Source organism: Sycon ciliatum, chromosome 7 (assembly GCF_964019385.1).
Source record: "Sycon ciliatum chromosome 7, ocSycCili1.1, whole genome shotgun sequence".
Classification (NCBI taxonomy): Eukaryota; Metazoa; Porifera; class Calcarea; order Leucosolenida; family Sycettidae; genus Sycon; species Sycon ciliatum.
The window spans coordinates 12,388,260-12,415,566 of record NC_088649.1 but is presented as its reverse complement, the minus strand read 5'-3'; the positions used below and the strand labels follow the sequence as shown (position 1 = coordinate 12,415,566).

Below are 27,307 nucleotides of genomic sequence, written 5' to 3'. Positions count from 1 at the left end.
ACGTAGCAGGTCAACACAGTATGTCTTTGGAAGATGGAGTTCAACTACTTGGGTCAAGAAGTCCAGCAGCCACCAAGCGAACTGGCATGGCTAGCAGTGGCCTCTGCAGCTGACATAACGTCGAAAGTTCGGTCTTCGGACCTGTCCATCGTGTCACATCGTTTGTGACTTCTGTGGCTATCCGTACACCGACCGACCTGCAGTGCAGACTGGATATGAGTGCGTTTGCATACCATGCCTTCGTTATTATTATCATTTTTTTGCAAACTGTCACCAACATCGAAACGGACACAAAGCTGGCGAGCGACAGAATATGGACAAGTGCAAGACGTACTATTCTCACGCTATCTATTAGCCGACTGCGGCGTGCAGACCCTCATCCGGAGTCATTGCTGTTCGTTCAGGAGTCACTCAGTGGCACGGCAGAGAAAGCCACGAGCGATGCGGATGGCGTAGCAAGTAAGTAGGTCGGTGTTAGTGAAATGAAAAAATATTATATTTTTACATCAGTGCACTCTGGCATCTATGTGCTTGTACATTGTTGTCTGGGTACACGATGTAGCTGACTTTACCGCTGCTATCGTGTTGAATACGATCCGATATCCGCAATAAGTATGTCTCTTGACCCAAGCAGCCCAGTACATGTACTAGTTGGGAGATAGTGGTGAGAAATGTACTAGTGTATGGTGGACATGGAAATCCAGTGTGAGGTCAAGCGGCCCCTGTCATGTCACAGTGCTGGCTGGCCATGCAGCCATGAGTACGCATACGATCAACATGATTGTGCACTGTGTATGCAACGTTCTGTATGCACTAAGGAGTATGGACGCTGGCCCAGCGGTTATTCAACTGGATTTCCATGTCCACAACAGACTACTTATTATTATGTTCATTGGTTGAGGGGAAAGATGCAAACGGGTAGTTGCCATGGTTACATGTAGCTGCAAGGGTACATACTCCCCAAGAATGTTTAACTCCAGCTATGGGGTCTGTGACTCCGCGGCGGCAGAACTTCATATCACGTGACTAACTTGCACACATTATTTGCACCCCGTGAATGATAGATACAGGTTTGTATGCAACCCTGCTCTGGGTTCAACTGTCTTATGGGCGTTTGTGCACTGTTTGCCTGTGTAGCCTTTTAAACCATGTCACGTGATGTGAAGTTTTGCCGTCGCAGCACTGTATAGAAGTTGTGCAGGCAGTTGTACACTCTTGGGGGTTATGTACTCTTGCATGTAGTTATGGTACTTTGGTAATATAGTGTGCTGGCAAGTACTTACATCCATGCACACAAACAGGTTGAGCCTGATTTCTCTGTGCTGCGCTGATGAGTCCACAAAGGACGGAACAGTTCTGTACGTAGTTTGAGTACATGAACACGGCAATACCGGCTGATGCAAGCCCGAATGGTACAGCCGCGAGGGTGCATTGAAGCCAGTATTGCCCGGGTGTGTACTCCCAGGCGGCTATGCAGCCATGCGCATGAACAAGGTTGCTGTCACTGTCCTGCACTTCCAGCTACAGCCACGCAGAGTCTAAAGTAGACGCTCTGGAAGCGGTGGTGTATGGTCGGGGATGGCTCCCAAGCTGGTACTTTCAGTTCATGTCGCTCTGATCTGCAAGTGGTTCTGCATCCAGTAGCTATGGCACCTAACATTCCGCTTTGAGCACAAGCACTGTCTCAGTGAGCAGTGTCCACTGTACAGCAAAACACAGCCCACACGTACGCACTCATGGTTGACTGTTCCCATGACAACGGGGACCATTGTGACATGCAATACAAAGTATTTACAGTCGTACCTCTCTAATCCGGCACCTTTTGCTACGGCGTTTTCTGCTGGATTAACGAGGGTGCTGGATTAAGAAATCCTGCCCTCTGACCCGGCCCTACCCAATTGCATGCATGTACTATTGAGTTAGGGTTCGGAAAATTCCTAACAACCATCCGAACTGAACTCTCCCGCGCGAGGTAGAGTACAGTTGTCAACTGAACTGAACTCTGAAGTGGCCCCACGCGCGCGCAGCACTGACCAGACTGGCCTCGCAAGGAGTGCACCTGTACGGTACGCAATTTACGACTGCCGGATTATGAAATCAAACTACGTGCAGTTTGAGCGATTCGTTTAAAAAAGTCACTGCCGGAGGCGGAATTCAAGTGCTGGATTAACATGTAGGAATTGAACGAAAAAAATCGGTTTCGTCAGAAAGTGCGCCGGTTGGCAAGGGTTCCGGATAAACAAGTGCTGGATTAGAGAGGGACGACTGTAAAGTCAATTGTTCCCTGTATGGAATCCGAGCTGTGTGCAGTCACGAGTCGGGGCATGTTTCGTACAATACGATACAGATATTCTGTAAACCTTGCTGGTTAGATAAACTTTTACAGAAGAAGTGCTGTTTTCTCTGTTCTAAGTTGTTCTCTAGCATGCATGGACTGTGGAAATGATGTTCTTATGGGGGATGCTTATGCATTTTTTTGTACTTATGGCCACTTGAAAGTACGAAAAACGCAATTTTAGTGCACCCTCTACTCTCCTTTGGCTACCACCCTACCTTGGAAGCAGACCAGCCAAAGTCCTTGCACTGGTGAAGGATATCATCACAGTAATTGACAGCTGCATGTATGACATGGACATCCACAAACAGCTTCAGGACATGGTTCAACCGGGTGCAAGCAGATGCCGTGTGGTCTCCACAGATCATGGCCAGAGTAAGCCATTGGAGGAAACGGACCAGCTGGTATGGAAGAGGGGATTTATCCAACACTTTCTGGATGGGATAGATAAGAAATGACTTTTTGTTTGTCTTTCCAGATCTGCTGAATGAGGCAGTAAGAAACCCCATCCAGCAATTAAGCCAAAGCCAGTGGTGGCTGGTTCTCGTCCTGCACACCTACGACAGCAAATATCCAAACTTGGAGAAGAGGTAGTGGAACCACCGTCGTCTTTTGAAAAGGTACTCATACCCAGACACTGATTGTGATTGTGCTACTGCTATGCTGCTGCTGCCGTGTTGTGATTCATGTATGATCAGCTGAGGGGTTTGCAGGATGGCATGCTGTACAACACAACACATGTGTACTGTGGGTTGCAGTGTCTGCTCTAGGATTGTAGGACAGCCGGGTACACGTGTACCTGGCGCAACCATTTCAACCGGGTCGGAGCCGGGTACACATGTACGTGGCGTGGCGCTGTCGCACCAGCTGAGTCACATGCTTTAACTGGATGGTTGGTTTGATTTTAATTCGGACAATAAACGGGAACTAGGCCCAATGGTATAAAGGCGAATGGATAAGCCGCACTTAGAAAAGAGAGGACAGGAATTAGAAAATTATGGAAGAAGAAGAAGTATCTGACACATACAAGCCATGTAGTCAGTCCTTTCAAAGTTCGAAAGTGTAAAGTACCAACCTGGTCACAGGTGACCCGGTACTATATTTTCAACCGGGTCCAAGCGCCGCCCAACCGGTTGGGTTACCCGGCTCACCCGGCGCTGGAGCAGACACTGGGTTTGTGTATGTAGAGCCAAGCTACTCCATTCATCATGCAAACCTTTCTCAATTTCATTGCTAGAAAAAATTCCGCTTTTATCACACGCCATGTCCTTAGTATGGTATCTTCTCCCACTGTCATCACTGGCATACAAAAATATAGTAAGTTTGTTGATATACATGTCACGTATTCACGCATTCTGTCTCTCTGTCTCTCTCTCTCTCTCTCTCTCTCTCTCTCTCTCTCTCTCTCTCTCTCTCTCTCTCTCTCTCTCTCTCTCTCTCTCTCTCTCTCTCTCTCTCTCTCTCTCTGCCTCTCCCACTCTCTCTCTCTCACTCTCTCTCTCTATCTATCCATCTGTCTGTTATGGTAACAGGACCCAATACCAGGGTCAATGGTACATACTCTACTTCGTCTAGCACCCGGTTCGACAGGAAGACGCTTGCCAACTCGGCGTAGCACGGCTGCCAAGTCAGACTCTCTCTTTGTCATGTAATGTATCAGAGAGGTTGAAACACTGAAACTGTCAAGTTGGAGGAGCTTTGAGAACTGCAATAGAGTATACCGAAATTATCAGTAAGTTGGTGAAATCAAGGACTAGCTGTGCACTACACTGGTCTGGCATGGTGCTGTTGCTGCTACAGTGTAGTAGTGGTGTACTGCGCTGCACTGGTTAGGCTAACGACGTGATCCTGCTAGTTGTGTATTGCACTACGCTGGTTAGGCTAACGTGGAGATCCTGCTCAAGACCGGGGCGCTCTTGCTAGCCTCCATGTTGCTGTTGTTCCCGGTCTTGGAATCAGCTAACAGTTATCAGCTATGCGTGGTACTTGTGTATCATATCTACTAGATGTTCTGATTTTGGCAAGTGATTCTTTCCCCGCCCCCGCAGCCCCTTTTGCTTTCAGATTATTATTAATTCTTACAAAATAAAACTGTTGTGCCGTAGGTAGTATGTGCTGCAACAGTACGTCTATTATATTACGATTTGGAAAGTCTTGAATTATCGTTTCATAGCCCCATTCCTGAAGATCGTTGAATGACATTGTGGAATTACTCCCCTCTTTTAATCAATTTCCTTCTCAGAGTGACTCTGATTCCTGCATTTTGGTGAATGGTGTGCATATCAATATTGTGCTGTTTGCATAGTGCACAGTTATTCCATCACACCCTACATGATAGATGTATGGACTGGCAATAGCCGTAGCAGCGTGCACTAATGTGCCTGCTGCTGCACCCTAGCATCCTGCACACTGTGGTAGCACTCAAGACCGTGAATGTCATTCTGCTATTAATAAACCAGTATGTACACGCACGTGGAAATGACATCGTGCTGTTGATCCACCGTTGTCTTTGTCATATTCCAGTGGTATGCAGCTGCACTCAGTCTTTCACTTACTTCTCATTGTTATGTAGACCGCCCTTTCCCTAGTTATGCTTTTATCTCCTTTCAAGTCAATCATTATAATAATTCTGTATGGCTACTTTTTTACACCGTTGATGCAGATCATGATTTTGAATTCAGTGACATTTCAGTCTCTTTAATACTCGTATGCTGTGCGCCCAGGAGTGCTGGATACCTTGGCAACAATCACTTACTGTGCTGTACTTGTGTGGTAATGTGTGCTAGCAGTCTATGCTGTGTATTCTGAAGGTGACTTGTCGCGGGCGAGAGAGAGAGAGAGAGAGAGAGAGAGAGAGAGAGAGAGAGAGAGAGAGAGAGAGAGAGAGAGAGAGATAGAGAGAGAGAGAGAGAGAGAGAGAGAGAGAGAGAGAGAGAGAGAGAGAGAGAGAGAGAGAGAAAGAGAGAGAGAGAGAATGGGGGGGGGGCGTAACTACAGATGGTATCAACAATCATTGATCTATGTGTTGAGGATTGGGCCAGTAAAATGTTATAAGGCCACTCGTTTTTATTTTTATGATTCGCCTCACCCGCGCGCATATGAATATTAATTATTCAAGGAGGTCGAGTCCGGAAGAAAAAAAAAAAGAAAACTGTTGCTATACTCACTTTGGATGCAATTTCACACGGTGTATTGGTCGATTTTAGAGAATTAATTTTAGCATGATTAGGTCTACAGTAAACTTATTATTATTAGACGCGACATTCCAACAGTCAACAATCGGCTATCAAGAGTCATCTGTCCGTTAGTGATAGTTGTCGTGAGTTGTACAGAGATGATGTGTTTCTCAGTTTTGGTCCGTGGCAGATCTGTATTACATTTTGTCTGTTTTGGAAGCGTTATATATCCGTAAGTTGTCCCCTGAACTATGTGTTCAGAAGGAAAATGTTTTGTCGCTGCAGTTGTTTGGCGCTAATCCTCGTGAAAGTGTCAGGAGTGCTTCTCGTCACTGATGTTTTCATTATGTTTTAGTCGTTTCTTCACCTTCACCCTGTGTTTCACCTGTTCTGCTGAATTTAATTTTTTTTCCACACGTATATCGTGAGGTTCTCGATCTTTGATTTTTGCTGTACCGGTAGCTATATAAATTGCTGTATTTTGACATTTTTCCATTATTCCCTGTACTTACCCACGATGAGAAGGGAGCGAAAACGTTCGGTTACCAAAATTAATAATTAATTGGCTTACTTGAGTGTGTGGATTGTGTCGGTGCTGTCACCTTTTCTTATTATTATTAGTCAACTTTTTTTATTTTTTGGTCATTTGTTTTCACCTCTAGATCTCACATACGATTAATTTTTAGATTATCGATCGGGTGACGAGAAACATAGAAATAAAAACGTGTGGCCTAATGAGGCGCTAATGATTTCCATTTTCCAAGCCATATCATGTCAGTGTGGGATTTGTCCTAGCCTCTGGCGTTGGCAGTGGCAGCACTAGCACTGTACATAGTGCATGCAGTGTTACATCAGTAGACTACGCAGTTTTTTTTTAGTATCCTCAGGAATGCCACGTTCTGCTCTTTTCTCTCCGAAACTTACTTTGAAATTCTCCGTGAAGTCCAAATTTGAAACCTCAGGAATGATGCTCACTGTGTGGTGCAGAAACAACGGTTTGTTGTTGCTGTGTTGCATGTTCTGGAACAGGTTCTCTTCAACGTCACGAGTCTATCAAAAGTTGTCGCCTTTGGCATTTGCTTTTTACCTACTAGTATGTACCAGCCTACAAGTACTTGCAAGCAGTAGTAGCGATGGCTATGTAGACCGAGTCAGCGGTCAGCGGTTGGTGTTCGCTATTCAGGACTTGGCTGCGGAAAAAGATTTGGTTGGAAGGAGCTACTGGTAGCTAAAAATGACATGCAAGCGAAGCGTCAGCATGTCGTGAACAAAGGTACGATAGTCGCTAGACCGGCTATGTAAAGTTAGCAGTTATGTCCTGTACTACAACTAAGTATAGCAACGAAGTCAAGACGCTTGCAACGAGCTTGAAACGGCAACGTCGTTACACGTAGCAGGTCAACACAGTATGTCTTTGGAAGACGGAGTTCAACTTGGGTCAAGAAGTCCAGCAGCCACCAAGCGAACTGGCATGGCTAGCAGTGGCCTCTGACATAACGTCGAAAGTTCGGTCTTCGGACCTGTCCATCGTGTCACATCATTTGTGACTTCTGTGGCTATCCGTACACCGACCGACCTGCAGTGCAGACTGGATATGAGTGCGTTTGCATACCATGCCTTCGTTATTATTATCATTTTTTTGTAAACTGTCACCAATATCGACACGGACACAAAGCTGGCGAGCGACAGAATATGGACAAGTGCAAGACGTACTATTCTCACGCTATCTATTAGCCGACTGCGGCGTGCAGACCCTCATCCGGAGTCATTGCTGTTCGTTTAGGAGTCACTCAGTGGCACGGCAGAGAAAGCCACGAGCGATGCGGATGGCGTAGCAAGTAAGTAGGTCGGTGTTAGTGAAATGAAAAATATTATAATTTTTACATCAGTGCACTCTGGCATCTATGTGCTTGTACATTGTTGTCTGGGTACACGATGTAGCTGACTTTGCCGCTGCTATGGTGTTGAATACGATCCGATATCCGCAATAAGAGTATGTCTCTTGACTCACTAGCAGCTCAGTACATGTACTAGTTGGGAGATAGTGGTGAGAAATGTACTAGTGTATCGTGGACATGGAAATCCAGTGTGAGGTCAAGCGGCCCCTGTCACGGTGCTGGCTGGCCATGCAGCCATGAGTACGCATACGATCAACATGATTGTGCACTGTGTATGCAACGTTCTGTATGCACTAAGGTCAAAGGAGTATGGACGCTGGCCCAGCGGTTATTCAACTGGATTTCCATGTCCACAACAGACTACTTATTATTATGTTCATTGGTTGAGGGGAAAGATGCAAACGGGTAGCTGCCATGATTACATGTAGCTGCAAGGGTACATACTCCCCAAGAATGTTTAACTCCAGCTATGGGGTATGCGACTCCGCGGCGGCAGAACTTCATATCACGTGACGTACTTGCACACATTATTTGAACCCAGTGCATGATAGATACAGGTTTGTATGCAACCCTGCTCTGGGTTCAACTCTCTTAAGGGCGTTTGTGCACTGTTTGCCAGTGTAGCCTTTTGAACCATGTCACGTGATGTGAAGTTTTGCCGTCGCAGTACTGTATAGAAGTTATGCAGGCAGTTGTACACTCTTGGGGTTATGTACTCTTGCATGTAGTTATGGTACTTTGGTAATATAGTGTGCTTGCAAATACTTACATACATGCACGCACATAGGTTGAGCCTGATTTATCTGTGCTGCGCTGATGAGTCCACAAAGGACGGAACAGTTCTGTACGTAGTTTGGGTACATGAACACGGCAATACCGGCTGATGCAAGCCCAAATGGTACAGCCGCGAGGGTGCATTGAAGCCAGTATTGCCCGTGCGTGTACTCCCAGGCGGCTATGCAGCCATGCGCATGAACAAGGTTGCTGTCACCGTCCTGCACTTCCAGCTACAGCCACGCAGAGTCTAAAGTAGACGCTCTGGAAGCGGTGGTGTATGGTCGGGGATGGCTCCCAAGCTGGTAATTTCAGTTCATGTCGCTCTGATCTGCAAGTGGTTCTGCATCCAGTAGCTATGGCACGTAACATTCTGCTTTGAGCACAAGCACTGTCTCAGTGAGCAGTGTCCACTGTACAGCAAAACACAGCCCACACGTACGCTCTCATGGTTGACTGTTCCCATGACAACGGGGACCATTGTGACATGCAATACAAAGTATTTCTAGTGGATTGTTCCCTGTCTGGAATCCGAGCTGTGTGCAGTCACGAGTCGGGGCATGTTTCGTACAATACGGTACAGATATTCTGTAAACCTTGCTGGTTAGATAAACTTTTACAGAAGAAGTGCTGTTTTTTCTGTTCTAAGTTGTTCTCTAGCATGCATGGACTGTGGAAATGATGTTCTTATGGGGGATGCTTATGCATTTTCTTGTACTTATGGCCACTTGAAAGTACGAAAAACGCAATTTTTGTGCACCCTCTACTCTCCTTTGGTTACCACCTTGGAAGCAGACCAGCCAAAGTCCTTGCACTGGTGAAGGATATCATCACAGTAATTGACTGCTGCATGTATGACATGGACATCCACAAACAGCTTCAGGACATGGTTCAACCGGGTGCAAGCAGATGCCGTGTGGTCTCCACAGATCATGGCCAGAGTAAGCCATTAGAGGAAACGGACCAGCTGGTATGGAAGAGGGGATTTATCCAACACTTTCTGGATGAGATGGATAAGGAATGACTTTTTGTTTGTCTTTCCAGATCTGCTGAAGGAGGCAGTAAGAAACCCCGTCCAGCCGTTAAGCCAAAGCCAGTGGCTGGTTCTCGTCCTGCACACCTACGACAGCAAATATCCAAACCTGAAGAAGAGGTAGTGGAACCACCGTCGTCTTTTGAAAAGGTACTCATACCCAGACATTGATTGTGATTGTGCTACTGCTATGCTGCTGCTGCCGTGTTGTGATTCATGTATGATCAGCTGAGGGGTTTGCAGGATGGCATGCTGTACAACACAACACATGTGTACTGTATGTTGCAGTGTCTGCTCTAGGATTGTAGGACAGCCGGGTACACGTGTACCTGGCGCAACCATTTCAACCGGGTCGGAGCCGGGTACACATGTACGTGGCGTGGCGCTGTCGCACCAGCTGAGTCACATGCTTTAACTGGATGGTTGGTTTGATTTTAATTCGGACAATAAACGGGAACTAGGCCCAATGGTATAAAGGCGAATGGATAAGCCGCATTTAGAAAAGAGAGGACAGGAATTAGAAAATTATGGAAGAAGAAGAAGTATCTGACACATACAAGCCATGTAGTCAGTCCTTTCAAAGTTCGAAAGTGTAAAGTACCAACCTGGTCACAGGTGACCCGGTACTATATTTTCAACCGGGTCCAAGCGCCGCCCAACCGGTTGGGTTACCCGGCTCACCCGGCGCTGGAGCAGACACTGGGTTTGTGTATGTAGAGCCAAGCTACTCCATTCATCATGCAAACCTTTCTCGGTTTCATTGCTAGAAAAAATTCCGCTTTTATCACACGCCATGTCCTTAGTATGGTATCTTCTCCCACTTTCATCACTGGCATACAAAAATATAGTAAGTTTGTTGATATACATGTCACGTATTCACGCATTCTGTCTCTCTGTCTGTCTGTCTGTCTGTCTCTCTCTCTCTCTCTCTCTCTCTCTCTCTCTCTCTCTCTCTCTCTCTCTCTCTCTCTCTCTCTCTCTCTCTCTCTCTCTCTCTCTCTCTCTCTCTCTCTCTCTCTCTCTCTCTCTCTCTCTCTCTCTCTCTCTCTCTCTCTCTGTCTCTCTCTCTCCGCCTCTCTCTCTCTCTCTCTCTCTCTCTCTCTCTCTCTCTCTCTCTCTCTCTCTCTCTCTCTCTCTCTCTCTCTCTCTCTCTCTCTCTCTCTCTCTCTCTCTCTCTGTCGAGAACGGTAGGGGAAGACAGACTCATCAGACTCATTCTCATACCACAGTTTCCTTTCTAAAAACTTCACCTTCAACCATAATCAAAACTTGCCAACCACAACCGTATGTGTGTGTGTGCGTGCGTGCATCATGCAAGCGCGGATCATGCGGAATGCAATGATGCAACTACAAGAAAACAAATCTCGGCAGCTAGCAACGAGTGCATTCAGAGAAGAAGAAAACAAGTTCAGATTTAAGTAGTTTGTGATGAGCAGCAGAGACAAACATGCAGGAGAGTATAATTATATGATGAGATGGAGGCGACATTGGGAATACTCGGATTCACAATGTACGCGTGCCATCAGCTGGGTAATCAGAGTCGTCGTTGGACATCGTTAAGTCCCAACTCAAATGTATTTGGAATATGATAATAAAATGTTATGGCAAGTTGGACTGTCTGTTGATTAATTACGATATGATCATGCAATGCGGGAGTCTATACTTGCAACTTCAAATTGATATGAAGTAGTCTTCATGATGTGGTGACATTCATGACATTCCCGACAACGAAAGTTATCTTACCCACTCTGCGATACGCTCACGGGCCTTCTCTGCTGCTTTGCGATTTGCCCGCCTAGGCTGGAACATGGTTGGAGCAGCTTCGTCCGCCATTGCCTGTTCCATAGCCGTCGCCGGTGCCGGGCGGTGTTCCATATCACCAGCCTCCACTGCTCCGACGCCATCCACAACGTGCAGCTCGAGCGGATAGAGCTTGCTGATCGGTCTCGACAACACTGCCTTCGATTTAGCCGTCTTCAGCTTGACAGCTCTGACTTGGCCATCGACTCCAGGTAAGATTTCTACCACTCTGCCGAGTCTCCAACTTCCACGTGGCTGGCCGGTCTCTTGGATTACGACCACTTCTCCGACTTTTGGTGTCCGAGAGATGCTACTCCGTGACTGTCGGTGTTGACTCATTGATGCTTCGCGCAGAGCAGGGAGGTATTCATCTTCCCACACCTTCCATGCTACATCCAGTTGTATCTGTTGCCGTTTCCACATCCTCGTGACCTTGGCTGCTGGTGTCTCCGGACCGTCCTCCTCGTCGCTGTCCGTCTGAAAACCGGTTGCCGTTCTTCCTCCACAGAGGAAATGTGACGGTGTCAGGGGTGAGAATGAGGACACATCGTCGTCGTCAACATATGTGAGCGGCCTCGTATTGATCATGCCTTCCACTTCGGCTGTCAGGGTTGCGAGCTGGTCTAGAGTCAGGAGGCACCTTCCAAGACTCTTCCTCAAGGCTCTCTTGACAATGCTCACCAGCCTCTCGTACACACCGCCCTTCCATGGCGCAAACTCTGTTGTGAAGCTCCATTCGATATTCTCCGTTGAGAGATACGATAGCAGGTCTGGGTTGGCAAGAATCAGCTTCAGATGATCGTCCAGGACAGAGCGTACCAACTTGAACTGGGGTGCGTTGTCACACACAATAGACTTTGGCTTGCCTCGTCTCGCTGCGAACCGTCTCATGCTGTTCAAGAAGGCTGCTGCAGATAGGCCAGAGACTATGTCCAGGTGTACAGCTCGTGTGGTTAGGCAGGTTACTAGGTTGATCCATACCTTGCCTTTCTCCGTGCCGGTGCGGATCAATAGCGGTCCGAGGTAGTCAAGACCAACGTACGTGAATGGAAGTGCTCTGGTAATCCGTTCCTTGGGCCATGGGGGCATGGACGGCAACTTGAACGGACGCCCTTCGTGTCTTCGGCAAACCGAGCACTGATCCAGGATACGGCGAACGATAGCACGGCCACGTATGATCCAGAACTCTTGCCTTGTCTGGGCCAGGGTGTGTCGAACACCTGCATGCAGAAGCCGTCCATGGACTTCGCTGATGACATGCTTCGTGAACGCATGATACGTTGGTAGCAGCTTCGGTAGTTTCTGGTCAGTTGGTAGTTCAGCGTTGCTCAGTCTTCCGGCGCATCGCAGTATGCTGTCGTCGTCGATCACAACACCAAGGTTAGCAACTGAACTGTGCTTGGCATTGGTCTTGATAGCTTTGAAGATGTCAGGGAAGGCCTCGCGTTGTACCATTCGAGTCCACCAATCTCGCGCAGCCTGTATGTCTTGTGACACGATGTCGTAGCTGTTGCTGATCTGAGAGAGACGTGGTGAGTTGGGACGCAGTTTCTTCAGGAACTTCATGCACAGAGCAGTGATTCTCAGGACCTTCCTCAAACTGCTTGCTCTCGTAAGCACGCTGCCGAGACCAGATGGAATGGTGTGTGGACTAGGTTGGTCAGTAGCACGATCGCTGCCACCAGTCACCAGGCTTGCGGTATGAAGCGTTGGTGCTTGCTCCTCCTTGCTGGCTAGGTCGGATTCGTCAGCTGAGAGTGTGAGGTCCTTGTAACGGAATCACAGCCATTCCGTTCCCCGGGACGCAGGACACAAAGGACAAGACTAGTTTGGTTTACATAATTATTATTGACATTACGGAAATGGAGACAACACTCAAAGGGACTAACAAGAAGACTGACAAAAGGACTCTCGACTACAACATCGCGCATGCTCATATCACACATGCACGCGACTAGACGAGACAGTTTGGGGAATGCCATCACACAGGAAAACAACACATCATTTTACAACACCTGCCCCCTTGATGACATTCCACAAAATAATAAACCGACACCACGTTCCACATGCACAACAGCAAAAGGAACCACAGCAAAACAGAAAAACCAAAACCAACCAACAGCTTACATTGTAGCACAACAAAACTGGGCCACGACACAGGGCCAAACCAAGACACAAGAGCCGACGCTCTAAACTCAGGCACACAAGGATAACCGAAACACGAGAGCCAAAGCTCCAACAAAATAATTATAACAATATGCGCGCAGCAGCGCAAAATAAATCTACAACGCAAATTAATGCAGAACAACAGAACGACGAGAAGAGCAACATACCGACAACCAAACTCAACAACACAGCAACGAACTGAACAGCGAGAGAAACATGATCAGACAATTAAGCGAGCAAGACAACAAGACGAACAACAAAGGACGACACACAGTCGGTGATGCCAGACTCATCCACTGGCCTCTGGCGAGCCACGGCCACACGCTCCATGCGGTACCTGCCGTCCCAGGCTCCAGTCCCCAGCTTCTGCCGGTCCACCACCTTCTCTGCCTCCTCTCCGCGTCTTCTTCCGCTTCCACCAGCTCCTCGTCTCTCCTCCATCCCCACGCTTACTCTCTAGTTGTACTATTACTTGTATTGTTGACGACGACGAACAGACTCATGACAAACTTACTCATCCTCTGCGTCCCGGGTTTCGGCACCACGTTGTAACGGAATCACAGCCATTCCGTTCCCCGGGACGCAGGACACAAAGGACAAGACTAGTTTGGTTTACATAATTATTATTGACATTACGGAAATGGAGACAACACTCAAAGGGACTAACAAGAAGACTGACAAAAGGACTCTCGACTACAACATCGCGCATGCTCATATCACACATGCACGCGACTAGACGAGACAGTTTGGGGAATGCCATCACACAGGAAAACAACACATCATTTTACAACACCCTCGTCTGGCCAGTGATCTGATGTGGTACGTAACCAGTCCGGACCGTGCCACCATGACTCCTGAAGATCGGCCACCAAACCGCCTCGGCTAGCGACATCAGCAGGGTTGCACTCTCCAGGAACATGGCGGAAGGACAAGAACTCGCCGCAAGTACGAATCTCTGACACACGGTTGGCCACGAATACGGACAGTGGCTTGGATGATTTGATCCAATGCAGAACACAACGCGCGTCCGTCCATAGGGTGATGCTGGTAAGTGGGAGATCGAGTTCATCTTTGCAGAATCGGGCTGCCCGTGAACCAATCGTCACGCCAAGTAGTTCCAGCCGTGGCAGGGTGAGACCGTTAGGCTTGCCGTCCTTGGACTTCAGCGGTGCAAGGCGTGTCTTGCCGAAGAGGAGCTCACAGGTTGTCATCATGGCTATGGTTGTGCGGAGGTAGACCACAGTTGCAAAGCCCAGTTGTGACGCATCGGTGAAGACGTGTAGCTGGTAGGTAGCATCGGTTCCATTAGCAATTGGGTTGATTTGCCTGGGGAACGATAACGAGCTGACCTCGCTCGAGGCTGCATGGAGGGTCAGCCAGGTGTCCAGTAGGTGTCCAGTCAAGACAGTGTCCCAGTCCATACCAGCTTGCCACAGAGAGCGTAAGAAGACCTTGATACGAAATGTGACCGGAGCAACCAGTCCCAATGGATCGTACAATGATGCAGCATACTTCAGGACAGCGCGCTTAGTCCAAACCGGGTCGGTGCTGGGTTGGGTTCGAGGACAAGCGAGCTGTAGACTGTCATCCTTGGTGTGCCACGTGATTCCAAGAACGTTGACACTGTCGCCCTGTGCCCTTTCCTTGGCATCCATAGCTGTCGTAGCGTGGCTGTTGTTAGATGCCCACTCATGTAGCCGCATGGACGAGCGAGAGAATACGGATGTAGTTCGGTTGCACATATCGTACCCTTCTTCCGGGGTGTCGACACCGATTAATACGTTATCCACGTAGATATTGCGGGACACCAAGCGACCGACATCCGCATCTTCATCATTTGCTAGATGGTGTTGGATTGTTGCCGCTAGCAGAAATGGACTGCTCACGATGCCGAACGGTACTCTCCGAAACCGATAGACCGCGATGTTGTCCGGAGTTGCTGTGGGATTAGTTGGATCGCGATACCATAGGAAGCGTGTCACGTCCCGGTCTGGCGGCCAGATGTCAAGTTGCAAGAATGCCTTCTCGATATCGGCTACCAGCAGAATGGGTGTGATGCGGAGTCGCATAAGAACTCCGGCAAGGTTGGGGAGCAACACGGGTCCACGTAGCAGACAGTTGTTCAAGCTCTTGTTGTGACGCCGTGCCTTGGCCGAGGCATCATAAACGACACGCAACTTGGTCGTCGTCTTCGTTGGAGTTAGAACTGGCTGGTGGGGTAGATAATGGAGTTGCGGACCAGTGACAGAATCCGGTGTCATCTGCTCAATGATGCCCATGTCGGCTTGCTGCTGGATCACCTTGTCATACTGCTCAAGTAGTGACGAGTCGGTGCTTAGCCGCCGCGATAGAGTCCGGAACCGGCCCAACGTCAATCCGTAGTTGTCCGGGAGAAACTGCTGCTGGCCGTTCCATGGCCAGCGAACGATGTAGCGATTATCGGTGCACTCCACTGTTGAGTGGAAATGTTGCAAGGCTACGTCATCGTCTTTCACGGGAGACGGGTGCTCTATCCCAAGCGTTTCGAGGCTCCACAAATCCGGAATGGACTGCTTAAGAGGCAGAACCTCCTCGTGTGAAACGTCGGCTGCGGCTGCGATCAGAGTGGTTGCCGGTAGGGCAGTGGTGGGAGAGGTGTCCGTCTTGCCGGTGACCACGTAGCCGAGGGAGGTTGGCAGAAGGTTGAGGCCTGATGGTAGAGGTTGCACATGGCCCTGCACGAAGTCCCACAGATAATCAGACCCAATGAGTATGTCGATCTTTAGCCGTTCATCTTCGGCGTTAATCGCATCAGCTAACTGGTTGTCGTGTTGCAGTTGCTGCAAGGTCGTGATGTCGGGGTGTGCAACCGCAGGACGGAGAACCGGGTTTGTGATGTGCGGTAAGACGCTGCCTTCGATGGCCTTCGTTGTACCATCCTTGAGATGAATGAACAGGTCGGAGATCGGTACCTGTGCTGTGTGGTGTTTGGTGGCACCAAAGGTTGACACGGACAGCCATTCATGGCGAGTATGGCGCAGGGAGAGCTGCCTTGCCAAAGCCTCCGTGAAGTACGTGCGATGGCTGCCTGAATCAAGAAGAACGCGAGCGGTGGTGATTGTACCATTGTTGCCTTGCACATTCGTTGTGGCGGTTTGGAGTGTGACAGTTGATCCTGTTGCTTGCAGGAGACACGATGACTGGTCCGAAGCAACTGTCTGGTCCGAAGCAACTGCCTGACCTGGAACCTGAGTGGGTGTGCACGTAGCGGTTGTAGTGTCAGAAGTTGCCACCGCTGCCGTGGAAGATGAACCGTCAGCTCGTCGGGTGGAATGCGAACCTACACCAGATGGCTGGCGACTCTGCGAGCAGATTGTAGTGGAACTACTACTAGACTATGCAGTCTACACCGACTCAAGGCGAGTCGCGAACTAGTCCTCACGCTCTGGCATGCGCAATCAACCACAACACCAGTTCTCGGTTAGAAAAGGTTTGTAAAAAGAGAGATAGAATGTATGATCTGAACACTTCCAAGCAGGCAGTAGACTGACTCCCCTATCTCAGAGATAAGACCGGAAAAACTAACAGGGAACTCCTCGCGTGACTCGGAGATCGTCAGCAAGCAGCGGGAGCGAGGATGAAAGTAAAGACAGCCAGGTAGGGATACAGAAGCCATGCAGCGTGACAGGTGAACAATGGACACAGCAGTCCATGGTGAAACAAGACACCTAAAGGATAGAGTGAATTACGTGCACAGCATGAACGGGTCATGACTCATCTATCTAATAACTGGTAGGCTTCCAGCACTTCTACAAATATGTCTGTGGCAACAACACTTCTGGGAGAGCCAGACAACAAGAATACTAACACCACTTATCAGAATAGAAGTACTAGCAGAAAGACTATAATAAGTATTGGCAGGACTATTGTTACTATAACAAGTCGGTTACAGTTCCTCTTCACCCCATCACCTGGTAACAATAGGGACTGTCGTCCAAACCGAGCTAGGTTGTGTAGCGACTCGGTGGTCGTATGCTGGTGCGGCTGCGCAGGCCATAACGGGGCACATCACTAGTACTATCACCTGCGTCAGCCTCGATCCACCAGACAGGTCCGCCGTCGTCACTATCGTTGTCATCATCGACATCTGGGTGCAGCTCTGCGTCGGCGTCGGCGTCGGCTTCCTCAGGAACACCACTCTTCAACAGGTCAATGTTGACGGTCTTCTCCTTCACGCCTGTTGCACCATGCTTATGAGAGATCACAACGGTGGAGGGCGACACAATCCGCTTCACGGTCCATCCTGTCTGGAACGGCGGAAGGCGCTTCTGACGGCGACTTGGATGTCGATACAGTACATGGTCGCCCACGCAGTAGGGGTTGGCACGGCATGGAGACTCCAAGAAGTCGGCGCTGGCTAGCTCAGACTCTACCAAGTCCCTTACGACGACCGTGCGATCAGCCAGCTTCGTCACCCATTCGCTCAGGAGGCAATCATCATTAGCTGTCTCAACAACAAGATGCCGTGGCCGCCAGCCAATCATCGCTTCGGTGGGGGACAGTCGCGTGGCGTGGTGAGGCCGGTTTCGGTAGAAGAACAGGAGCACATCAAGATCCTGCTGCCAGTCAGACGTCGTGCTTAGCACCTTGCGAATGAGGCCTAGCAGCGACCGGTTCATACGCTCGGCGGCGCCTTGAGACTCAGGATGTCGTACGGCTCCTGTTCGTACACGAACCCCCATAACTTTGAACAGCGACTCCACGATGGCGTTCCGGAATTCTGTTCCATTGTCCGTCCTGACGACATCGGGGGCTCCCCAGCGTACGCACATTGAGGTGAATGCTGCGGCAACGGAGGCGGCGTCGTGACGACGAAGTGGACAGATCTCGGCCCACTTCGTGAATGTGTCTATGCAGACCAAGACGCAATGGTACTGTCCGCTGCTGTTCTCGCCAAGCTCCAGCGTGTCTAGGACGAGCTCACTCCAGGGTCGGCCAGGAATATCAGGGCGTGTAGGTGACGCCTGTCCGCTTCCAGACGGGTTCGCGGCTCGGCACTGCTCACAATCGGCGATGTACTTGCGACACACACGGGCCATGTCCTTGAAGAAACAACGAGCTCGAATCATCTGGTAGGTCGCCTCCCAGGCAGCATGTCCGGAATTGTGATGGGCAATGGCTACAACTTCACCGACCAGCACGTCGGGAACTACCGGCACTTCGACCTGTCCATCCAGGGTTAGCTTGACACTCCGGAAGAGTACTCGGTCTCGGACGACTAGCTCTCTTGCCACCTTGCTGTAGGATGAGGGCACGAGCAGCTGGTTCTCTAGGCAGTGGATCACCGACTGGATCTCCTCATCACTCGCCTGACCCTCGACTATCCTTGCGCGCAGCACTGGGCTAACAACGTGGGCCTCGCCAGCAGCCGCACTCACGGAGACGCTACCCTTTCCCTCTTGCTCCTTGAAGTACTTGATCCAGGTACGCGGTACCCTTGTCAGCGCATCGGCGGGGTTTTGATCTGTCGGCACCCACTCGACAGACACACTCAGGCCGGCTGTTGCCACTATGTCAGCAGCGATCTGCAAACGGCGCTGCACCAGCACGTGGTTGAGACCCTTTGTTCTGATGCGCCGGATGTTACCCAAAGTATCGCGCAGCCAGCTGGCCACCGTCTTCGAGTCGGTTACAAGGCGGACGCGTCTCGCACCCCATGATACTGCTAACGAAAGGCCGTTGAGCGCTGCATCCAGTTCCGTGACGTTGATGTGACGCTTGTCATGTGATTTCCTCAGCCAAGCCTTGTCCTCGATGACGCCGCTGCCATCCTTGACCACTACGCCTAAGGCAACATCGGATGCATCGGTGTACACGACGAGCTCTGGATCACTGGTCGATGGTGTCACTGACCAGACACCTTTGGCTGGATCCCCATCACCTGCTAGCCGGGCCATCACCTCTTCGCAAAACTTAAGCACTTGCTCCGACACGAGGTGATCCCACGGCGTGTCACCTCCGACTAGACGCTTCAGGAAACTGGTAGCAGGTCGTAGCCACCCGCAGACAGGCACATGGCTGGTAAGGCGTCCACACCAGCTGAACAAATCCCGCTTTGTCGCTGGTCGCTGGAGATCAAGGCTGATGCCGTCGCGTCGAGTCCAGCGTGTGTCACCTCCTTCGCCCGTGCTGAGCTGCAGCCCAAGGACCCGAGCGGAAGCCATCGGCTCGGCGGGCTTTGTCGGCAGGCCGTACTCGAGCAGCCTAGCAGCAACCGCCGGGACGTTGTTGCGCGGAACTCGGATATCGTCGACATAGTTGTCGGCCATCGGGAAGCCCTGAAGTATCCACTGGATGACTATGTCCATGAATTTCGGTGCGATGTTGAGTCCGAAACCCATTCTAGTCATAACGTATCTCTTCCCTTGCCATAGCACGGTCTGATAGCGGACGAGCTCAGGTTCGACACGGATCTGCAAGTACGCTTTCCGAACATCCAGGAGGCAGAAGTCGCTTGCATCGCCGTCCTGCCGCCATTTTCGCAACGTGTCTTCACACACCGGGGCATCCTGGCCTGGTTGTGACGTGAGCTGGGCGTTCAGAAAGCGGTAGTCCAAGCAGGGACGCACCGGAGTTGTAGCCTTGTGCTCCTGCACCTGAGCGAGAAGAGGGAGCACCGCCGCTGGTTCGCCATGGACATCTGGATCGTGTCGTACCAGCCATCCTTCATCAATCCACTTCTTAACTTCAGCACAAAACTGCTCTTCCTGTTTGGATGACAGCTTCTTCCTGGAGTACTCTCCAATGTTCGGACCAATGCGGTGGCAGGGCTCGACACCATCTTGCCAATACCACTTCAGGCTCCAGTGGCCTTGCTCCGCGTGCCACCTCACTTCGCCGTCATTCACCCGCAAGATGACGTCCTTACCATCGCGGATCACGTTGACATGTGGAGATGGGCGCGAATCCTTACTTGGCTCCGTGGTACACGCGGCTGCTGGCGTCGTACCGAACGTCACGGCACTCAAGGAGTTGTCCTCCCCGTAGCGAAGCTGTACGCCACCATTACCGACCACGACGTCATTGCCCACCTGGATGTTAGCCGATACAGCAGTCAAATCTCGCACTACCACCGCTGTCACTACGGTTACTGGTAGCAGCACTGGGCCATCCAGTCTGCGCAGTTGAAGTTGCACTGTGCCGCATACGTCAAGCGACTTCCCATCCAGTGCAATCAGATTCTCAGAGTACGCACTGTCAGAATCGAAGTTTCCTATTCGCTCTGCAGTTTTCTTATCGATCAGCGTACGCGTTGAACCGGTGTCCAATACTGATCGCAGACGGTGCCACTCGTCAGAATGATGACTCACACTGTTCTTGCGTGCCTCCACGAAGACCCGCGGTAGGCCGCCGCGCTGCGCTGTCACCGTGCACAGACAGGGATCGCTGGGGTCCCACTCGCCTTTGGGAAGTCCGGGTTGCTGCTCCGTAACGCCAGCAGCAGGACGCTTCTTCGAGTCCAGCCACGCTTTCCTGTCAGGACAATCGGGTTTCGTGTGACCAGGCTTGTCACAAAAGTAGCATGTCACCTGATTCCCCTTGTAAGAGTTCAAGGGCGTCTTGGCTGACTTCGAGCTGCGCTTGGGGCAGTTGCGACGAATGTGGCCAGCCTCGTGGCAGTAGTAGCAGGTCACGGTCCCGCGATCAGTCGCACTTGATCTGGCAGAGCGATCACTTGGGCCAGCAGCGGCAGAAACGTCCTCGGAAACAGCACCACACGCTTCTGCAGCCGTTCGCAGTGCGCGTACCTGCTCAATGCACTCGCTGATTTTCAGCGTCTTGCCAGCCATGGACATCCGCACAGAGCGAGCGAACTCTGCACCCAGGCCAGCGATGAACTGCTCGATCACCACTGAGTCAGTGTCGCTACCGGCTGCGTGGCCAGACAGCGCGAGCAGCCGCTGGAGGTCTGCAACGTACGCATCTACGGACTCGTCGACCTTGAGCTTCCTGTTTACGAACTTGCCATACGCCTGCGAAGGCGTGACTGCAAAGGCGGACGATAGCTTGGCCTTTACTTCATCTACTTTCTTTTTGTCCGCATCCGCCATCCTCGAAAAGACCAGGAACGCATCTCCATCGAGAAACAATGGGATATACTTCGTCTTCTTGGCGTCATCATCCCATCCAGAGATATCGGCCAGTGCCAGAAACTTCAGCCACCACGTACCGAAATCTTCACCTTTTCCACGGAATGCGCGCAGATAGTTATCTGCCTTCAGTGACATCACGGACTGCGAATACGCTCACTAGTAGTACCGACTACCGACCGCACACAGACACCAGTGCAGCCACAGCCCCCCGGTCCCGGGTTTCGGCACCACGCTGTAGTGGAACTACTACTAGACTATGCAGTCTACACCGACTCAAGGCGAGTCGCGAACTAGTCCTCACGCTCTGGCATGCGCAATCAACCACAACACCAGTTCTCGGTTAGAAAAGGTTTGTAAAAAGAGAGATAGAATGTATGATCTGAACACTTCCAAGCAGGCAGTAGACTGACTCCCCTATCTCAGAGATAAGACCGGAAAAACTAACAGGGAACTCCTCGCGTGACTCGGAGATCGTCAGCAAGCAGCGGGAGCGAGGATGAAAGTAAAGACAGCCAGGTAGGGATACAGAAGCCATGCAGCGTGACAGGTGAACAATGGACACAGCAGTCCATGGTGAAACAAGACACCTAAAGGATAGAGTGAATTACGTGCACAGCATGAACGGGTCATGACTCATCTATCTAATAACTGGTAGGCTTCCAGCACTTCTACAAATATGTCTGTGGCAACAACACTTCTGGGAGAGCCAGACAACAAGAATACTAACACCACTTATCAGAATAGAAGTACTAGCAGAAAGACTATAATAAGTATTGGCAGGACTATTGTTACTATAACAAGTCGGTTACAGTTCCTCTTCAAGATGGTATGGTGATGGTGACTTGGGCGCTTGCACATCCGGCAGGTCTGTGTTTGCCGTCGGTAACATTCCTGGCTGCGGTGACCGGAACCCAAGCAAATAAAGCAACGACGTAGCTCCATTAATCGTTGTTTCCTGGCAGCAGAAGATGTGTAGCGTGAGCAATCGTTGTCCATATGTTGGCCATCGCAGAATATGCAACCACGACGGGAACGTTGTGGTCGTCCTTGGGTATCAGGGTGAGCTGCCAGTGCATCCGCTGTGCTAAAGAGTTGCTTTGGCTGCACTCCAACAGCGTCAGGTTTGTTCGGAGGGCCTTGGCCAGTCCGCTGGCGGAGTTGCTCTTGTAGAGTTGTGTACTTGGCCATATACTCTCGTAGAGTGGTTAGTTTCCAGGGCTGGCCGGCGTTGCTGATACCACGCCACTCCTCAAACTTGGTGGCAACCTCGAGTGGAACCTTGCCCCACAGCTTTTGGCACAGGAGACGTTGATCTGCCAACTTCTCTCCCTGTGTTTCCAGCTGTCGAAGGAGACACTCCACAGTTTCGAAACTTCGATGGATCTCCATGGGCCTGTTGGGTGGTGCCGGTAGTGCTTCCAAACGGCTGTACAGGGATGCAATGATGATCTCCGCTGAACCATACTTCGTCTTCAACAGATCCTTGACGGTGGTATAGTTTGCACTTGTCAATGAGATGCCCGCTATGGCCTTCGCCGCATCGCCGGAAAGGCAAGATTTCAGGTATGAGAACTTGCTGACATCCGCAATGGGCTGGTTGTCGATGGAAGACTGGAATCGCTCCCAAAACTCTGGCCACTCAATCACCTTGCCAGAAAAGGACGGTAGAGTCAGCTTTGGCAGCTGGACGTTGAGGCGTGATGGCTGTGGGGCAGTACTGAGGCCAGCTGCCGCGGTTGCAGCGTGGGCTGCCGCTAATGCCATGGCCTGTATCATGTCCGGGGAATTGGTTGGTGCCGGGACAGTTGGCTGGGCCTGTGTTGTATCCGTATGCTGAGCCTGAGCCACAGGGTTCTGAGTAGTAGCACTGATGTCCGTGCCTGTGGACATTGTGCTACGCCTTGCCTCCACAGCCGTGCTAGGGCTGTCCAGTCTGCCTGCAGCAGATTCCGTGTCGCCCGTGCCTGTTGCCGGCAATTCCTTTGATTCCAGCAGTTCGCCCGTGGGCCTGTCCGTCCCATCACTGTCCACGACCACTACCTCCTGTGTTGTATCGTGCCGGGTGGCCTTCTGAGGTGTTGCTGCCTCTGCAGCAAGCTCCGTCACCACTGGTGAATGTGTCCCTACCCCTCTATAGTCGAGTAGTGCACGTGCGTCCGACACACTTGTGCATTCGTGGTCAAAGCCATCATCCCAGGCTTCCAAATCAATTAGTGCGTCTTCCACACGCTCGTCTGCCTCGCAGTTCTCCAGCAGGGTACCAATCTGCTCGGACAGGTCGTTCACTGTGTCAATCAAGGGTAGGATTTTCTCAACATCACTCTGAAGTGACAACAGACTAACGAATTTCTCCTCCGTTTTACGGAGTTCATGTTCGATCCTCCTCCTTACTCGCGTCACCCTTCCCTTGGCCCTGCCTCGCTTCTTGACTAGGTCGTTGTAAACCACTTGGTCCAGGACGTGAGATGTGCTTTGCTTCTCAGTCGTCTGATCCAAGGACTCCTCTCCATCGTTCGTTGTTGTCTGTTCAACCTCTCCGTCCATCGTAAAAAAACGAAAGTTGTTGGACGCGTTGGTTCCAAATCCTGGTCTCTACAGCACCATGTCGAGAACGGTAGGGGAAGACAGACTCATCAGACTCATTCTCATACCACAGTTTCCTTTCTAAAAACTTCACCTTCAACCATAATCAAAACTTGCCAACCACAACCGTATGTGTGTGTGTGCGTGCGTGCATCATGCAAGCGCGGATCATGCGGAATGCAATGATGCAACTACAAGAAAACAAATCTCGGCAGCTAGCAACGAGTGCATTCAGAGAAGAAGAAAACAAGTTCAGATTTAAGTAGTTTGTGATGAGCAGCAGAGACAAACATGCAGGAGAGTATAATTATATGATGAGATGGAGGCGACATTGGGAATACTCGGATTCACAATGTACGCGTGCCATCAGCTGGGTAATCAGAGTCGTCGTTGGACATCGTAAGTCCCAACTCAAATGTATTTGGAATATGATAATAAAATGTTATGGCAAGTTGGACTGTCTGTTGATTAATTACGATATGATCATGCAATGCGGGAGTCTATACTTGCAACTTCAAATTGATATGAAGTAGTCTTCATGATGTGGTGACATTCATGACACTCTCTCTCTCTCTCTCTCTCTCTCTCTCTCTCTCTCTCTCTCTCTCTCTCTCTCTCTCTCTCTCTCTCTCTCTCTCTCTCTCTCTCTCTCTCTCTCTCTCTCTCTCTCTCTCTCTCTCTCTCTCTCTCTCTCTCTCTCTCTCTCTCTCTCTCTCTCTCTCTGCCTCTCCCACTCTCTCTCTCTCTCACTCTCTCTCTCTAACTATCCATCTGTCTGTTATGGTAACAGGACCCAATACCAGGATCAATGGTACATACTCTACTTCGTCGAGCACCCGGTTCGACAGGAAGACGCTTGCCAACTCGGCGTAGCACGGCTGCCAAGTCAGACTCTCTCTTTGTCATGTAATGTATCAGAGAGGCTGGAACACTGAAACTGTCAAGTTGGAGGAGCTTTGAGAACTGCAATAGAGTATACCGAAATTATCAGTAAGTTGGTGAAATCAAGGACTAGCTGTGCACTACACTGGTCTGGCATGGTGCTGTTGCTGCTACAGTGTAGTAGTGGTGTACTGCGCTGCACTGGTTAGGCTAACGAGGTGATCCTGCTAGTTGTGTATTGCACTGCGCTGGTTAGGCTAACGTGGAGATCCTGCTCAAGACCGGGGCGCTCTTGCTAGCCTCCATGTTGCTGTTGTTCCCGGTCTTGGAATCAGCTAACAGTTATCAGCTATGCGTGGTACTTGTGTGTCATATCTACTAGATGTTCTGATTTTGGCAAGTGATTCTTTCCCCGCCCCCGCAGCCTATTTGCTTTCAGAATATTATTAATTCTTACAAAATAAAACTGTTGTGCCGTAGGTAGTATGTGCTGCAGCAGTACGTCTATTATTACGATTTGGAAAGTCTTGAATTATCGTTTCATAGCCCCATTCCTGAAGATCGTTGAATGACATTGTGGAATTACTCCCCTCTTTTAATCAATTTCCTTCTCAGAGTGACTCTGATTCCTGCATTTTGGTGAATGGTGTGCATATCAATATTGTGCTGTTTGCATAGTGCACAGTTATTCCATCACACCCTACATGATAGATGTATGGACTGGCAATAGCCGTAGCAGCGTGCACTAATGTGCCTGCTGCTGCACCCTAGCATCCTGCACACTGTGGTAGCACTCAAGACCGTGAATGTCATTCTGCTATTAATAAACCAGTATGTACACGCACGTGGAAATGACATCGTGCTGTTGATCCACCGTTGTCTTTGTCATATTCCAGTGGTATGCAGCTGCACTCATTCTTTCACTTACTTCTCATTGTTATGTAGACCGCCCTTTCCCTAGTTATGCTTTTATCTCCTTTCAAGTCAATCATTATAATAATTCTGTATGGCTACTTTTTTACACCGTTGATGCAGATCATGATTTTGAATTCAGTGACATTTCAGTCTCTTGAATACTCGTATGCTGTGCACCCAGGAGTGCTGGATACCTTGGCAACAATCACTTACTGTGCTGTACTTGTGTGGTAATGTGTGCTAGCAGTCTATGCTGTGTATTCTGAAGGTGACTTGTCGCGGGCGAGAGAGAGAGAGAGAGAGAGAGAGAGAGAGAGAGAGAGAGAGAGAGAGAGAGAGAGAGAATGGGGGGGGGGGGCGTAACTACAGAATCTGATGGTATCAACTATCATTGATCTTATGTGTTGAGGATTGGGCCAGTAAAATGTTATAAGGCCACTCGTTTTTATTTTTATGATTCGCCTCACCCGGCCGCGCGCATATGAATAATTATTAATTATTCAAGGAGGTCGAGTCCGGAAGAAAAAAAATGAAAACTGTGCTGCACTGTGGTTACCAGTCATTCACAGGTGCAACCTGGACTGCTAGCTCAACACATGATGCGAGGTCGCTAGCGATGCACTACTGTATTTTGTTGTTGCACACTCTACAAATTGTAGCTGCTGGTGCACAGAAGCTCCTACCACGAGTACTAATAAGTAATAGCTAGCTACATAATTATACATGTAGTTGCTATACTAACTTTGGATGCTATTTTACACGGTGTATTGGTCGATTTTAGAGAATTAATTTTAGTATGATTAGGTCTACAGTAAACTGATTATTATTAGACGCGACATTCCAACAGTCAACAATCGGCTATCAAGAGTCATCTGTCCGTTAGTGATAGTTGTCGTGAGTTGTACAGAGATGATGTTTTCTCAGTTTTGGCCCGTGGCAGATCTGTATTACATTTGTCTGTTTTGGAAGCGTTATATATCCGTAAGTTGTCCCCTGAACTATGTGTTCAGAAGGAAAATGTTTTGTCGCTGCAGTTGTTTAGCGCTAATCCTCGTGAAAGTGTCAGGAGTGCTTCTCGTCACTGATGTTTTCATTATGTTTTAGTCGTTTCTTCACCTTCACCCTGTGTTTCACCTGTTCTGCTGAATTTAATTTTTTTCCACACGTATATCGTGAGATTCTCGATCTTTGATTTTTGCTGTACCGGTAGCTCTGTATATACATTGCTGTATTTTGACATTTTTCCATTATTACTACTACTAGTCAACTTTTTATTTTTATTTTTTGGTCATTTTTTCCACCTCTCGCATACGATTAATTTTTAGATTATCGATCGGGTGACGAAAAACATAGAAAAAACGCTTGGCCTAATGGGGCGCTAATGACTTCCATTTTGCAAGGCATATCATGTCAGTGTGTGATTTGTAGGCTCTGCTTTGGCAGTGGCAGCACTGTCACGTCAGTGCATGCATGCAGTGTTACATCAGTACGCAGTTTTTTTAAATATTTTTTATTATCACCTTGTACCTACCTCAGGAATGCTCTTTTCTCTCCGAAACTTTGAAATTCTCCGTGAAGTCCAAATTTGAAACATCAGGAATGATGCTCACTAT

At 49.6% G+C, this 27,307-nt stretch overlaps 1 long non-coding RNA gene across 1 annotated transcript; it reads left to right on the top strand.

The window, feature by feature from the left end:
• The first annotated feature begins 53 nt into the window (after positions 1-53).
• On the top strand, positions 54-25,862 carry LOC135821012 (uncharacterized). Its single transcript, XR_010554276.1, has 6 exons — positions 54-463; positions 2,814-2,955; positions 3,868-4,067; positions 6,541-7,349; positions 9,228-9,366; positions 24,688-25,862. It is a non-coding gene; the product is annotated as an uncharacterized LOC135821012 (long non-coding RNA).
• The last annotated feature ends 1,445 nt before the right edge of the window (positions 25,863-27,307 follow it).